At 38.3% G+C, this 16364-nt stretch overlaps 1 protein-coding gene and 1 pseudogene across 1 annotated transcript in view; one reads left to right on the top strand and one right to left on the bottom strand.

Moving 5' to 3' along the window:
* MCU (mitochondrial calcium uniporter) overlaps window positions 1-16364 on the bottom strand; it is a 215039-nt gene that overhangs the window by 107596 nt on the left and 91079 nt on the right. The window lies entirely within an intron of this gene.
* On the top strand, window positions 8043-8827 carry LOC137767639 (glycoprotein endo-alpha-1,2-mannosidase pseudogene; annotated as a pseudogene).

The raw sequence follows: 16364 nt of genomic DNA, 5'->3' as shown, positions 1-16364 counted from the left end.
GTGGCTACACATATAATGGTTTTTTTTTCTTTTTTACAAATTATACTAAGGTGAATATTGCTGCTCTTGTAGGATCTTACTTGTAATAAGACAAGGGTCAGAGATAAAGTGAGCCCTTACTTCCATGAAAGGAGCCAACAAAAATTACATAAACACTAAAAAGTGAATACAATTGCAATTCTGGAATATATGCCAACACACAAAAGAAGCTCATTTCAATTTGTCGGATAAATGCCTACTCAACAAGCGTGACTTCCTAGAATATAGTCTATTTTATATTCTGTTTCCTTAATCTGCCACTAACTGTGACAATTAGAGAATGTTTTTGGACATTGAAATACATTTCTGTAATACACTGTTTAAAAAACTCTAAAATGTATTTTTTAAATGCACATCTAGTCCCTGCATACCATTTGCAAGTTTATAAACCTAAGTGGTAGGGGGTGGTAGCAGGAGGGGAGGTGGGGAAATGTGTGGAAGCAGAGAGAGAAGAGAAAAAGAAAGTTGTAGCTTCAGTAAATACACAGCCACTAACCTTGCTGCAGAGACACCAAGGTTACTGGAAACCTGCTAGCAGTAGGACTGCCAGGTTTGTGTGGAGCTGCCATTATAATCATTTGCTTCGCTGACCATGTGATATATGTGGAAATTGGGGAGATTCTCCTGCTGGATCATGAAACTATATCTGCATGCTAAATATCTAAAGGAAGGAGGAGCCCTGGGGAATGGAAAAGAAGGGCAATCCCTGAACTATGTGGAATCCCAACTCCCCTGACAACAGTTAAGACTCTGCTTGAACAGCTCTATCAAGCAAGTAAAAGACGTACACTAGGAATTGGTTGATTCATGTTTTAAAATCATCCCCTATGTGCTTTTTGCTCCTCACTCCGACAAGGGCATTATCACTTTAGAGCTGAAAATATATCAGCATTTAGGAATCTCCCCAAATTCACTGGGTAGCAGGAATTCCTCACACCAGTGCCCTGAAAAGGCAAGGTCGCTCTGCAATCTACTTCAGCCAGGGAGGCAGATCGCCCAGCAGCCCTCTCACACTCACCCACGCCTACCCAGGGACAGGCTTTTCCCCAGCACTGGCTCCCTGCATAGTGCCACATTAACATTTATGGGAGCTGCTGGGTGCACAGAGGGCTTTTCCTGACAAACAAGGGCATCCAGAGATCTAATCGCTGCCGACAACTGCTTTGCAGGACTTTCTGCCCTTCTTAGACATGCCAGCAGGCAGCCAGCTTACTTAAATCTATTCTTTAACGTCTCCTTAAACTATATGTACCCAGTTAAAAAGTGTAACTACCTTCAACAAAATGCTCAAGAAAATTATGCATGGCTACAAGACAGCTTGATTTTAAGTAACTTACGCACATTAGCTTTTAAAAACCACAATTACTATCTGCATAAGACACATGCTTCTAAGAGATCTATTAAGAAAACAGAGCCACATTTCCCCAAATTTGACAGTATTAATTTGATAAGATCTGAAAAAACAAAAGTAAAGAAAACAAAAGCCTATGTACTTCCTTTTAGTCAAATTCAAAGCAAGCAATCTCTCTCTCTCTCTCTCTGAATTAGGCATTCTCTTTTCACTGGTTCTCAAGAGGGAGTAGAAGGAAATATCTTAATGCAACCCCTCACAGATCCAAGTAAATGGGCTATTCAACCTTGCAGCACAACATGAAGGGTTAAGCAAGGAGCTACATCATCCAACAGTGTCTGGTCTTCCCCTGGCTTCCCTTGGATCAAGCAGCAGGGTTAATTATGTGGAAAGGTACAGTAATTAGATACTGACTTTTGGGGGCTGGTAAATTTCAATAATGCCTATGGTTCTAGACTTCATAATAAGCTTCTATTTAACCTGCTTTTGAAACCAAAAACTCAAAGACAAAGTAAAAGAATTTTTTAAAAAAGAAAAGAAGAAAATAAAAAACAATATTGCTTTTTTTTTTTTAAACATTTGTAGTTAATTATGAAGAAGATCCTTCCCACATGCATCTGATTTTAGGGACTTACATTTTGTTCTCCACCTCACTCCACTCTTGTGTTTTTCTTGGTATGATCTCTGCTCTCTCCCTTCCTCTGATAACACTTTGGATACTACAGCTCTCCCCATGCCCCTGCCCCAAAAGCCTCTATTCATCCTGCAATGTTTAACTTGACATGTTTTTCCCTCAGCAGAAAATGGGCTAGAAATCCCAACACTGTTCCACTAACCAAGCTCTCCTAGGGAAGAAGAGAGTGTTCACACAGTACATGCAAAAGTCTCTCAGATGCCAAAGACAGGCCCAAAGTAGTAGCACGTGGCAATTCCATATCTGAGTCCAAAACACACTCCTTCAAGGAGCCACTAGTTTGCTTTTATCACACCTTTTGTCCTAAATAATATTCTAAAATGAATAGCATCACACTTGTTTTGGACATGAGGGTAGGGGTGAAGGAACGGCAGGGAATTAAAAACCATAATCTAATCCTTCGAAATATCTAGAAGTTTCACTAGATGCACCCAGATGGCATACCTTTGTCAGGTAATAAAATCCAACTTGAAAACAATCTACACAATGACATTCTCTAGCCAAGGTGGAGCACGAGCAATGCAGTGGTTTCATTTGAACTGTTCAGTGAAGTACTTAGGGTGGATATTGATTATGCTTGAAGTGCATTCAGCAAAAAAATTCAAACCACTTGAGTTACTGTTTCTTTTTTTTTTTTTTGTCTGGGAATTCCCTTCACACTTTCCTGTAGAACTATAGGCTACAAATTACTCAGGTTTGCCTTAGCAGAAGAAGGGTCCAGTGAGGGACACCACCAGTCAAAAACATTTCTAAATTCTCTGCATTCTTGATCATTTATCTTTTGATAAATGGGCTAGTCCCTGATATACTACTGTAGGGTGTTGGCTCATGGTTAGACAGCTACACTAGAATCACAATAACCTCTGTTGTTCCTGGCTTTGCTAACTACCAGCCAAGATACAAATAAAGCATGAGTCCTACATATAAGGGACTTAAAAAACTAGTACGGGAAACTAGACACACATCCTTGCAACGTTAAATAAGAAAACAAAAGTTAAAACTGGGTTCCTCAGAAGAGGTAGAAATTCAGTTAGACTTTTAAAAATAAGTAGGATTTAGAGAAAGAATAAAGAACATTTGGGAGTGCATGGGCTAAGGAATACATATGGTATGAAGGTGAGAATGTACCAGGCACACTATAAGTGGAAATGGACCAGTTCAAGTACTGCTACACCTCTATAACCACTTCACAACGGAGATTTTTGGGTAAACTGAGAAGGGATATGCATTCCTCTGTATTGCCAATTCTTGAGTTCCTCCCACTGAATGTGTGGTTAGGGTATATTTTGTGGAATCAGCAATGGTGAAGAACGGATCCAGGACAGAGTATGGAGAATCACGATCCAAGGACTACAGAGGGGAGTCTGTAGTCTCGGCAACAACCACTGGTTTCCCTCATGGAAGTGACCCCCCACTCTGATGAGAGTGAAAAGGAGTCTCCCCTTTTTGTGGCCTATGCATGACCACAGATCACAGTGTCCTCATTTCATTAGAACTGACCATTTGGATCATCTACAGATCCTCTCACTAAAATGGGTTCCAGGATCACTGGCCCTTCGGCCAAGCCACAAAGACTTTAACTATATCAGAGCAACCACAGGAAGGAAAAAAAAAAAAAGAAAGGAACTGACATGAAAGGTAGATAGCTATTTTTCTAAAGTATGTTTGGGAACTAAGCAACTTGTCTTTCTCATCCTTCCCTAAGAATTAGCTCAGGTTAAGCTTTCACACTTAAGTCTCAATCAATTCCCAGAAAAACAAAACATCTGCTTCTAGTACAACCACACAACCATCTGTTTCTGAAAACAGACATAAACACCCCAACTCCCAAAGCCTTTGTTTTAATCAAAAATGGAATGAATGGATGATGTTTCACACACAGTACACTTTGTGTATATTTTGCCTTTGAGAATACTCACAACCTAAAACCTGGCTGGTCTTAAGATGAATTTAACCCCACAATTCATTTAAAATTATTAAATCTAAGAAACTGAAGAGGCTGTATCAAAAAGCAAAGTGTCAGCAGCAAAAAGTAACACATGGGGAGAAATTTTAAAAGCTGGCAGCCCAGGCTGAGGATATGATCAGTTTATACATCTAAACAAAGAGGTCCCTACTGGCTCTGAGTAGCCTCAGCCTCAACAACTTCTTATCCCCAAACTCCTTGCCTGACAAATTCAAACCATCAAATCTTTCCTGATTACCAATAACAAGACACCAAATTCTACAGCAAAAAGCTCTCTAACATTCCCTCCATAGTATCATCCCCCTTCACCCCATTCCAGTGTTCCAATTCTTAAAATTAAATTAAGATGGCAAAAATATCCAGAAATAAATGAATAAACTATTCATTGAATTACTATCTCTACGTGCCTATCAGACCAATTAAATGGGCATCACAATATCACCCAATTAAAAGAACATTCTGGGGACTTCCCTGGTGGCACAGTGGTTAAGAATCCGCCTGCCAATGCAGGGGGCCTGGGTTCGAGCCCTGGGCCGGGAAGATCCCACATGCCGCAGAGCAACTAAGCCCGTGTGCCACAACTACTGAGCCTGCACTCTGCAGCTCACAAGCCACAACTACTGAGCCCGCGTGCCACAACTACTGAAGCCTGTGCACCTAGAGCTCGTGCTCCACAACAAAGAGAAGCTACCGCAATGAGAAGCCCGCGAACTGCAACGAAGCGTAGCCCCTGCTCGCCACCAACTAGAGAAAGCCTGTGCGCAGCAACGAAGACCCAATGCAGCCAAAAGTAAATAAATAAATAAATAAATTTTTTAAAAACCCCTATTTTCCTTCAAAATTTAGAGGTCATTTCTCCAATATTTAGTAGATTTCACTGTTGAGAAGCTTGAGCTTTGATTTCTGATCTTTTGTAGTAAAACTTGTTTTTCTCTTGATTCTGTATGATTTTCTTTTTTAAAATCATTACTATGAAATTTAAGAGGTCCTTTGATGTGGATCTCACTATGCTTGGCAACTGCTGGATTATTTCAATATAGAAACTTGTATTTCAGTTATGGAAAGTTTCTTGGAATGGCTTCTTTGATGATTTCTTCTCCTCCATTTCTACTATTCTCTATTTCTGGAACTCCTATTACTTGAACCTCTTTTGGTTATTGAATCTCTTGGACGGGTCCTCTAATTTTCTTACTCTTCTCTCCTAAATTATATTTCTTTCTTTTAGTTCTAGTTTCTTGGTCACTTCAAAACTTTTATGGAATACTCTGTTATGTTTTTAATTTCTAAAATCTGGTTTTCTGAAAGTTCCTTTTTTAGAGCACCATATACTAGATGCATTACTTTTTTTCTGAGGATTATTAGTGATATATTAAAATTTTTTTTTTCCTTCTTCCTGCATAAGCTCTGTTCCCTTTAAATTGCTGTTTCCTATTTGCTTTGGCTTTGCTCATATTAAAACTGTTTCTCAAATATCTAGTGATCTTTCACTGATTCCTCATATTTAGGAGTGGGGAGTGATGGCTAAAAAGCTGATTGGAAACTTTATGCAAATAGTGGTCTTCACTGCAAAAGTGATCTGGTTGTGCTATTTCCCTGGGGATACCCACATGATTAGTATCTTTAAGTCTTTTCTTTCAGATTATGTCAGGTTCTCCAGAGAAAATTACCAATCTCTTACTTTGAAGGTAAAAGCTTGTCTGCCAATGTTCTCAGAGCCAAATGAGGGAAGCAGGCTAGAAATACCAATATTGAATACATCAATTTCCATTTATTCCTCCTCTTTCAGTACATTACCCCTGCCCTCATGGTGTCCAGGGTTCCTCATTCCAGAAAATCTCTGTTTCATTTTTTGGGGGGGATTAAATTTTCAGTTTTCTTCCAGGATGGGGGAAGAGAATCTGGGGGACTAAGTACCATGTAAAGAGATTTTCAATGAATCCTTCAACTAATTTCTCCTGTTGTCTCATTCCCATTTCACAAAGGTATTGGAAGATGTTTCAGGGTAAGCCAGGTTCCTTTTCAATTTACACCATTACTAATTTCAGGATTCAGTAAAGAAGTACTCATTCTTCTTCTCTTCAGATTTCTGAATCTAAAATTTCCAGTCCCTTCCATTTCCCTCCCCTTTCCTTTGTCTTTTGTTCCCACTGTGGATTTATGCCTAAAAAACCAAAAACCTTTGTTATTTTAGTGGAGTTTTGAGAAAGAGTGAAGGTAAATCTGTGTTCAATGAACCATCTGACTATAGTTAACGATCTAACAGTAGTCCCCCCTTATCTGCAGGGTATATGTTCCAAGACCCCCAATGGATGCCTGAAACTGTGGATAGGACCGAATCCTAGATATACTATGCTCTTTCCCATACATACATACCTATGATGAGGTTTAATTTATAAATTAGGCACAGTAAGAGAATATCCAAATTTCCAGCATCACTACTCTTGTGCTTTGGGACATTATTAAGTAAAATAAGGGTTACTTGAACACAAGCACTATGTTACCAAGACAGTCCATCTGATAACCTGGATGGCTATTAAATGACTAATGGGAGAGATATGCTGGACAAAGGGATGACTCACATCCTGGACAGGACAGAGCAGGATGGCAAGCACACTACTCAGAACAGCTCACAATTTAAAAATTATGAATTGTTTATTTCTGGAATTTTTCATTTAATATTTTCTGACCGTGATTGACCATGGGTAACTGAAACTGCAGAAAGCAAAACCATGAATAAGGGTATACTTATAAGAAAGTTGTTAACAGAATACATCCTAAGAGTTCTCACCAAAAAGAGAATTTTTTTTCTTCTTTTCTTTTTACTCTATCTATATGAAATGATGGATGTTAACCAAACCTACTGTGATAATCATTTCACAACATATGTAAATCAAACTGTACATCATGCTCTACACCTTACATTTATACAGTGATGTATGTCAATTATTTCTCAATAAAGCTGGAAAAAAATCTACCATCTTTAACTGGAAGCACCCACATTTCTTTAGATCATATCTGAAATCCAATACTAAAATCCAGGGGCAGATCAAGCCACAGAATTCCAAAAAGCTATCTTGGTGATAATAGTAACAGTAAAGTTAAGGTACACTGTCTACTATACTTTCCCCCAGCCTTTAAAATTTGCCACAAAGCCGAAAAAGAAAAAAGTATAATATTCTAATAACCATTAGGTGTTGATGGCCAAAGGTAGCTCGAAGGTTAACTTCAAGGTTTTGCGATGTTTGTTATGGTTTTAAAGAATGATAAGAGTAATGGAGGTGGCACTCATTGAAATGCATTAGCATATGCTAAATGACACACCCACAGGCACCAGGACAGTTCCAAGGCTAACCATAAAAGGCCAAAAAGTGGGCGGTGGCCCATATCCTGGAAATCCCCACCCCTTCTCCAAAATAGTTGGAATAATCCTCCCACTTGTTGGTCTATGAAATTACCCAGCCCATAAAAACTAACCACCCCATATTTTGGGGCCACTCTTGACTTTTGAGATGGACCGCATTCTGTCTATGGAATGTGAATCTCTCTAAATAAATCCACGTCTTACCTATCAAAAAAAAAAAAAAAAAAAAGAGTAATGGAGGTGGGGAGACATAGGGATGGACTTGAGAAGCAAATCACTTCTTTTCAAAATTTATTTTTCTAAATGTTTTCCACTGGGTACCATTTTCCTTACTGTCTTTAAGTTTCATAAAGAAAATCTATTCTGTCCCGCCCCTCAGGCTCCTTTTGGGTGGTGGGGCTGGTTGGGTTTCTGCTGTGCTGAGGCTGCTGGCTTTTGCTTTACTCCCAGCCTCTCTGGCTCTGCTGGCAGAGTCCCTGCTGACAGCCAGATTCCTAGACCCTGGGCTGCTACATTCCATATATAGGAATTTTACTCCCTGGAGTTATGCAGTACAGAGTTTGAAGGACTGTATGAATTGGTCCTTCCCAGAAATAAGCAGCTAAACATTTACTAGTTTGGAGTTTAAAGCATGTCATCATCGAAGTTTCAAAAAAGGACTTGTATCATTTTGTCACTTTCTATTCTATTTATTTTCTCTCTGATGATAGGTTTAAAAATGGGAAGACCAAATAAAGCTACTTCTGGAGATCCTTTTGGACTTGATCTTCTTCCAGAACTTCATTGATGAACTACTCACTTGGGGGAAAATTTTGATTCCCCAAAGAGTGACACAATCAGCAGTGAAACAAATATCAAGAATTTAAAGCTGTTGAGATCACTATGAAACCCTCCAAAACCTCTGAACCTTACCTGGGAGAACTGTCACTTCTGAATTATTAGTTACATGTATTTTATTACAGTTGTTACAGAAATCTACAATTTGGTGGAATCATCTTGTCTTGGAGCTTTGGGACCCCAGAATAGCCAGGAATTATCCACAAGGGAGACCCAGCCCCCGAGATGACACTGGCTCCAGCTTTTACCCTGAGAGGTTCTCAGTGTCCTTTGGTCATAGAAACTCACATGAAACAAATGCACTCAGCTGCAATTAGTGTACTAGTATTAGCCCTATCTTGGTACCCACCTGATTCAAATGATGAGAATGATGAAACTACTGATGACTTAGTACCAACTATTTTGGATAAAGATCATATATATAATCTGAAGCAGAAAAGAAAGAGGAGTAAAATGTTCTTTTGTGAAGATAATACAGAAATTAGTGAAGATTTACACACTAAATTTCTTAGGTGTCTACTAAAAACAAGAGTTGTTAATTATGAGAATTTAAGTATTTATAAAGAAGTTAAAAAATAAACTGCTCCAAAGAAGGAAGGAAGGAAGGAAAGAAAGGGAGGGAGGGAGGGAGGAAGGAAGGAAGAAATCTATCTTAACTAATGAATAAATAAAACTTTTGAAAGTTTCTTAATACATATATTACACTGACCCTTCACCAGGCAAAGAAAATTCTACGATGGAACAGTATTCTAAGAAAGTAAGCTTAGGGGTGCATGGAACAAGGAAAATCTGGGGTCACTTTCCCTCAGGACTTGGGCTTCTATCACCAGTGTAAATCAAACATCTAGTGGCCTCTAAGTTATAAAAGACAACTAAGTAAAGAATGGATGGGGGATTGGAGGATTCCCTTATAACATGTGCCCAACTTTCATTGTTATTTCTCTTGTCTACCACCTCTGGCATGTGACGGTCAGGTAACAAGTGTTGGTCCAGATAATGACTACACAAAACTTGCATGCCGTGAAGAAATGGGAATACAAGCAGCCCAGCAGATTTTCTTCTCATAAACTAGTTTAAAAGCATGAATGAAATCACAGTACTGCTCAAGTAAAACAATTCTCGTTTCACTAGAACACCATACTGAGAGTCAAGAGAAGATTCTTCCCCCGTGCCACTCACCAAATTAGGAAATCACATAGAAGAATATTTTCCCCACAAATCTGCTCTCTCCCTTGTACTCCTTCTTTCAGAAAATGGTACTATCATTTAGTTGTTGAAATTATAAACTTGGCTATCATTCTTAACTTCTTCCTCCCACCTTCCTTCCTTCAGTCACCAAAAACTGTGAGTTCTAGCTTTTATATAGCTGTTAAATCCATCTGTTTCTATATCTCCAAGTCCCTGCCTCCCATCTATCCTCCACAACATAACCAAAATTATCTTTCTAAAATGCTTATCTTTTCATGTCACTCTCTTGCTTAAAACCCATTTCACTAGCTTTAAGAATTTTTAAAAGTGCAAATATTTAAGGGGAAGAACAAAAGCAGTAACAGATTTCCAAGAGTTCACTGTCATGAGTATATACTTGGGAAAGGGCCAAAAGAAAAGATATGGATTAGTAAAATGCCAGGAGGAAAGAGAGGAGCAGCAGTAGGGGCCAGGCTGTGATTAAAGCCAATGCTAAAATTAAAGGCGGCATAAAAACTATTTTAAAAAATGAGTAAATTGCCTTTGTGGCACATTAAAATTGTAATATTACTTCACACAATAACTTAGATTTTTCAATTCAATAAATATTTAATAGAGCTTCTACTACATGGAAGGCTTTGGGTTATCCACTTATTTGCAGTAAGCCACCATTCCAAACACTTGCCACAATTCCACTTCCCCCATAGCCTACCCACAAGATAACACCTTCTCTGACTTCACTTAAAAACAGAGTTACAAAGTATTTATGGATGGAATAATATGTTGTCTGTAATGTGATTTAAAATAATTCTGGGAAGGGAGCTAGTGGGGGGAGGGGAAAGATATAACAAGATTAGCAAAATGTTCATATGCTGAAGTTGAATAATGGGTATGTTGGGGTTCATGGATTAATTATATTATTCTCCTCACCTTGTGTATTTTGAAATTTTTCTGTGATAAGAAGTAAAACTAAACCAAAAAATATTAAAAGAAAAAGTGACCCTAGTGCTAAAACACAATGCTTTTTTCATTCAGCAAGGTTTCATACAGGATAGGTAGGTAGATTTTCGTATTTCAGGCATCGCTTTGATATGATTTTGAACCACAATTAGAAAGGCTATTCTTTCAAATTCAATTGTGTAACATAAAGACTTATACCAAAAATTAAAGAGAAAGTGTATGAGAAATCAAAGTTTATTTTCTTAGGTAACAGCTTCTGCAACTGACATATAGAAACCACATTTGCTTTAAGAAAACCTGAGTAGTGGGCTTTCCCTGTGGCGCAGTGGTTAGGAATCCGCCTGTCAATGCAGGGGACACAGGTTTGAGCCCTGGTCCAGGAAGATCCCATGTGCCGCAGAGCAACTAAGCCCGTGTGTCAAAACTACTGAGCCTGCACTCTAGAGCCCGCGAGCCAGAACTATTGAACCTGCGTGCCACAACTACTGAAGCCCGCACACCTAGAGCCCGTGCTCTGCAACAAGAGAAGCCACCGCAATAAGAAGCCTGTGCACCGCAACTAAGAGTAGCCCCCACTCACCGCAACTAGAGAAAGCCTGCGTGCAGCAAGAAAGACCCAACACGGGCAAAAAAAACCACCAAAAAAAAAAAAACCCGAGTAGCACCATACTTCCATTCTTTTGTTCCTTGATCCATTATAGAAAAAAAATTTTTTCTTAAAGTTAGTATCTATTTCACAAATACTTGATTTTAAGTAGTCCTGGTTGATATTATAGGATAGGCTACAGGGCGTTTTGTACTTCCAATAATGAAGTTTCTATGAATATGATCATGCTGTTCTCTTTATCTCTAAAACTACCCTTGGTGTTGGTTATAATGCCCTACAGCAGCAGTGGGGGTGGGGGAGCATGGTTCAGGTGGTAATGTGAGCGATGGGGAGCAATAGGGAGTGGCAGATGAAGCTTCGCTCACTTGCCCACCACTCACCTCTTGCTGTGCAGCCCGGTTCCCAACAGGACCAGTACCAATCTGGGGCCCAGGGGTTGGGGACCCTTGGCCTACAGCAGGGTTTCTTAACTTCAGTACTACTGACATTTTGGGCTGGATAATTCTTTGTTGTAGGGGGCTGTCCTGTGCATTGTAGTATGTTTAGAATCATCCTTGGCCTCTAGCCACTGATGCCAGAATCAATGCTGCCCCCAATCAGTTTTTGACAACCAAAAATGTCTCCAAATATCTCCGTGGGGGGTGGGAGGGTGGCAAAATTACCTCCTCTTGAGAACCACTGCCCTCCAGCAATTACACAATATAATTTTTGCTTACTTAAAAAATACCCAGGACTTCCCCAGTGGTGCAGTGGATACGAATCCGCCTGCCAATGCAGGGGACATGCGTTCGATTCCTGGTCCGGGAAGATCTCACATGCCATGGAGCAACTAAGCCTGTGCGCCACAACTACTGAGCCCGTGTGCCGCAACTACTGAAACCCGTGCACCTACAGCCTGTGCTCCGCAACAAGAGAAGCCACTGCAAGAAGAAGTCCGTGCACAGCAATGAAGAGTAGCCCCTGCTCGCCACAACTAGAGAAAGCGCCATGCAGCAATGAAGACCCAATGCAGCCAAAAATAAATAAAATTAAATCTTTAAAAAAAAAATAACCTTACTTCAAAAATACATTTTCCTAATCTAAGACAGTAAGACACCCTGGAATGTGTGTATATGTTGCCATCATTACTTACAGGAACAGCTTCCTAGTCGCAGAATCATAGAAGTGTCTTAATGATCTAGTTTGATGTTCTCAATATGGACCACAGCCCAAATCTGTGGCTGTATATTCAAGAATTTAGGAGTTTTCTATAAAACATTTAAAATTTTCTGCGTTTACCACTGATGATCTTTGAAAATTTGGGTCATCTGAATGAATACTTTATAATTAAGTGTTGCCAGGATATTTGTGCCCATATTTGTATTTACCAACACAGGAAATCATCAGTTTCCCTCACTATCCTAGGCTAATGAGAAAAGTAGAGAGGCAGGCAATACAGTTGAGCCAGTAAAGGCCAAATGATATCACGATACACTAAATCAAAGATTTATAATAGTTTTAACAAAAACAACATGTCAGGAGAATTAAATTATCATCTCATGCACTGTAGTCTAGGTAGCCCAATGCAAAAGAACCTACAGTGTAGCAAGGAATAACATATTCACATGGGAAGCAGCATTTTAGTTTCAGCAAACCATTATCATTCATCATGCTGATGTTGTTAATACATTGGTTTTGTAGTTTTGTTTGTACTACACTTGTTTTGGTTTTGTAGCTCTACATGGATGTAGCAGAGGGAACTTCTATTTAGCTTCATGTTTGTCTACACTAAAGCTGAGTACATAATTAAGAACAACAACAATATAGTTTAAGTCAAGAGTTTGGATATTCCTTTGAAAGGATCTGCACAATACTCAAGTTTGAAAATTGCTGATCTAGTCCACTGTCTTCATTTTACTCAGAAGAAACTATAGTCCAGTGGTATTAGTAACTTGTCCAAAAATCACACACCTAACCACTGGCAAAGAGAGCATTACAACTATAGGTCATCTCATGCACCAATTGTTATTGCATACCTCAGTGTCCTGTTTAAACAACATACTTAAGTAAACATAACTGGAAGTCTTTTCTTTTCGCATACCACATTCTAAATTGAACTTATAAACAGTGAAATAACTCAGTATTAGAGATACGGTATAAACAGACTATAGCAGTACATTATTTTACATACATTTGCCTACAAAATAAGACTGAGCTATCATTCTATTAAAAAATAAAAAAGAGTATATGGATGTTACTCTTGATCATGAGCCATCCCAAAATTCAATCCTCCAATCCCACACCTCATAAGGCTTCTTGGCATTTTAGAGGTTGCTTAAATGTTGCATTTTTTTTTTTTAACAACTGTGAAACATTAGAAAAAGTTTTCTAACAATAAGGAATTGTTACATTACCAATAGTATGTTCATGTAACACAACACTTGAATAAAGATAGTGACCATTTATTAAATGATACTGTGTATCAGATTTTGTGTTAAATGCTTCACATGACCTCATTTAATCTTTACAACAATCCTATAATTTATCTCCATTTTACAAATGAGGTTTATTTTCCAAGTCATGTGTTAAGCTGAAAAGTCCAGAATCAAAGTCTGATTCCAGATTCTGAACTTAAGCTTTATGAAAAACTGCCACGTATTAAAATTCTCATGTCAGTGTCACATGAAAATATATTCAATGTAATGCTATGTGATAAAAACAGCTTAGAAATAACATATACAGGAAAAGTCAGGAAGGTTCTATACCAAACTGTTAACAGTGAATGTATCACTAGGTCTTATTTTCACACAATTGCATTTTCTAATTTATTTGTAGTGAATAAATATCACTTGCTAAACAACAACAGAGTTTTAAATAATAAAAATCAAACCAGCCAACAGACTTAGGCTGGGCAACCTAGTCATTCAGGGCAGTCTTGGCAACAAGACCCCCATGCTCTAGTTACAAATTATGACTTAGGCTCCAAACAGCTTAAAAATAAAAAATCTTCCTTTCCCTGTTTCTTATACTAGGTAGTCTCAGTGAGGATTTACCTATAAATAAGAAAAAAAAAAAAAAAAAAAAAAAAGAAGAGAAAAGAAAAAAAAGGAAAAAAGAAAGCATGTCATTTTATAATTTTTTTTCTCACATCAGTGTTGAACATCTTTCATGTGATAATTACTTAATACATGGCAGTTTTCATACAGCTTCCCAATGACACAATTTGAGAATTATGCAGGAAATTTTATAACTGCATTAAATGTTAATCAGTTTCAAAAATAATACTGTATTTGTGAAACTTACTAGCTAACCATTTAAATGGAACATTCCTTTCACTGTGCTTTTAAAATCCATTTACTTCTGAAAAAAGCCTGTATTTGCTCAAAACAGAAGTCTTAGATAAGCCTGTGATGATAGAACTTATTAGCCTTTAATAGTTAATTTTAAGTCTTGGTTTTGAGGCAACAATGTAAGCAATCATATTAGTAATACAGAACAAAAAGGAAAGCATTAATTTGGTAATGTATAATAATAACCTATGGGATTATTTGTGTGAATTTAATTAAACCTTTCTGCTCTGATCTACTTCTCATTTCACTGTTAGAAACAGAAGAAAGGTGACATCAGATAATCTTAGTGCAGTCTAACTGCTAGGGTATAAAACTATGAAGATGCCTAAACCTTTAAAAGTCAGACAAGTTTTTCCTGAAACAAAAATCAAAGTACTCAGAAAATACAAATATTTTATTAGCACTAGACTACCTTCACCACAGAGTTACAGTAAGTCAGGTCTTCCTTGTTTTATTAGTTTCCTATTCTTTCTGTAATAAATTACCACAAAATTAGTGTTTTAAAATAACACATATTTATTCTCTTATAGTTCTGGAGGTCAGAAATTCGAAATGAGTCTCACTGGGCTAAATAAAGTCAAGGTTTCAGTAAGGCTAGTTTCTTCTAGAGGCTCTGAGACAAGAATCTGTTTCCTTACCCTTTTCCACTTCTAGAGGCCTCCTCCATTCCTTGGCTCATGACCCCTTCCTTCCTCACATCACATCTACCACTAACTTTCATCTCCTGTTTCCCTATTATAAGGACCCTTGTGATTATATCAGACCCATCTATATAATCCAAAATAATCTTCCCAAAGAGTTTAAGAGTAGCAAAGATTTGTCACTCAGCAGTGAGGTGTGTAACTATATTGCATCAAGTCTCTGGAACTAATGAAACTAAGTATTTCACCTTCTGCTAGCTAATGCCTAAAGGCATTTTTCTATTTGATAACAAGTAACAGCAATGAAAGGCAACCTCATGGCTTAATGCTGTTATGAGCTAATCACAGATACCCTAGATCCAAAAAATACTTCACTGCATTCAACATCCAATAAGGCCCAAGGACAAATGGTTATACATTTTTCAGTATTTTCACCTGTTTAGGCATAATAGAAAACAGTAAATAATATATCCTCTCATGTGTGTGCTGCATGTTCTTCACTAGCTTGTAACATATATAACATATAAAAACCCCATGTAAAAAAATTACTGCAACTTTTGCTATTTTAAGCCATCTTGATATTACTACACTTTTGTATGAGTGTTAAAGACATTATTAGAGCAACATTATGCAGCTTACAAATAGATATTGTTTTCTAAATTTGTAAATAAGTTGTAAGGAAATTTAGATACTATCAAGCCACAGTTGCTATTTCAGATGAGAGCAACCAAGAAGGTAGGCCTTCCTCTACACCCAAATCCCAATTGAGGATTATGATATCTGCTAGGAGGGGCAGTCCACCTGCATTTCTCCTACTTCCACCTCTTTGTTGCAGAAGCTCTGTAAGAGACAAGAGCAGCTGAGAGGTCTGGTCCTCACTTCTTCCAGCCAGCCCCCACTTGTGGGACAGAAGTTATACCACAGCAGGCGAGCCAGGAACACTGGGATCCCAACTGCCCTTGCCCCAGCTTGCTCATACAGTTAAAGTTTCTGCAACAGAAGACGCCCAGAAGACCAAGCAGCAGTGTCATTTCCAAGAGAAGGGGCCACTAGCTCACTCCCTACTCCAGGCAGTGGCAGAGGTTTAGCCCAGGGGAAAGGCAGGACAGAAAAAGAGAGAAAGCTCCAAAGTGTTCCCCAAGGGAAATGACTTTATTTGGAACACAGTGTGGGAAAGTTAATAGTGAGGGCACTGCAGAAGATAATAGAGATTTTGGTGGTAAGCAGTTAAGAGACTGGTAAATCTTTGAGAGTAACAAGCTAGAACAGCTAGAATTTTACTAGGGAGAACCAGGGAAAGAAGCAGCTAAGAAGAGTCCTCCTGAGAAAAAAAACTCAAAGGGTGGCTGCAAAATTACACCTGCAATGAGGCCCTATTTTAATTGTATCAG

The sequence above is a fragment of the Eschrichtius robustus genome, chromosome 7 (assembly GCF_028021215.1).
Source record: "Eschrichtius robustus isolate mEscRob2 chromosome 7, mEscRob2.pri, whole genome shotgun sequence".
In the NCBI taxonomy this organism is placed as follows: Eukaryota; Metazoa; Chordata; class Mammalia; order Artiodactyla; family Eschrichtiidae; genus Eschrichtius; species Eschrichtius robustus.
Note: the sequence above shows the minus strand (reverse complement) of the source record. Positions and strands in the feature narration are given on the sequence as shown.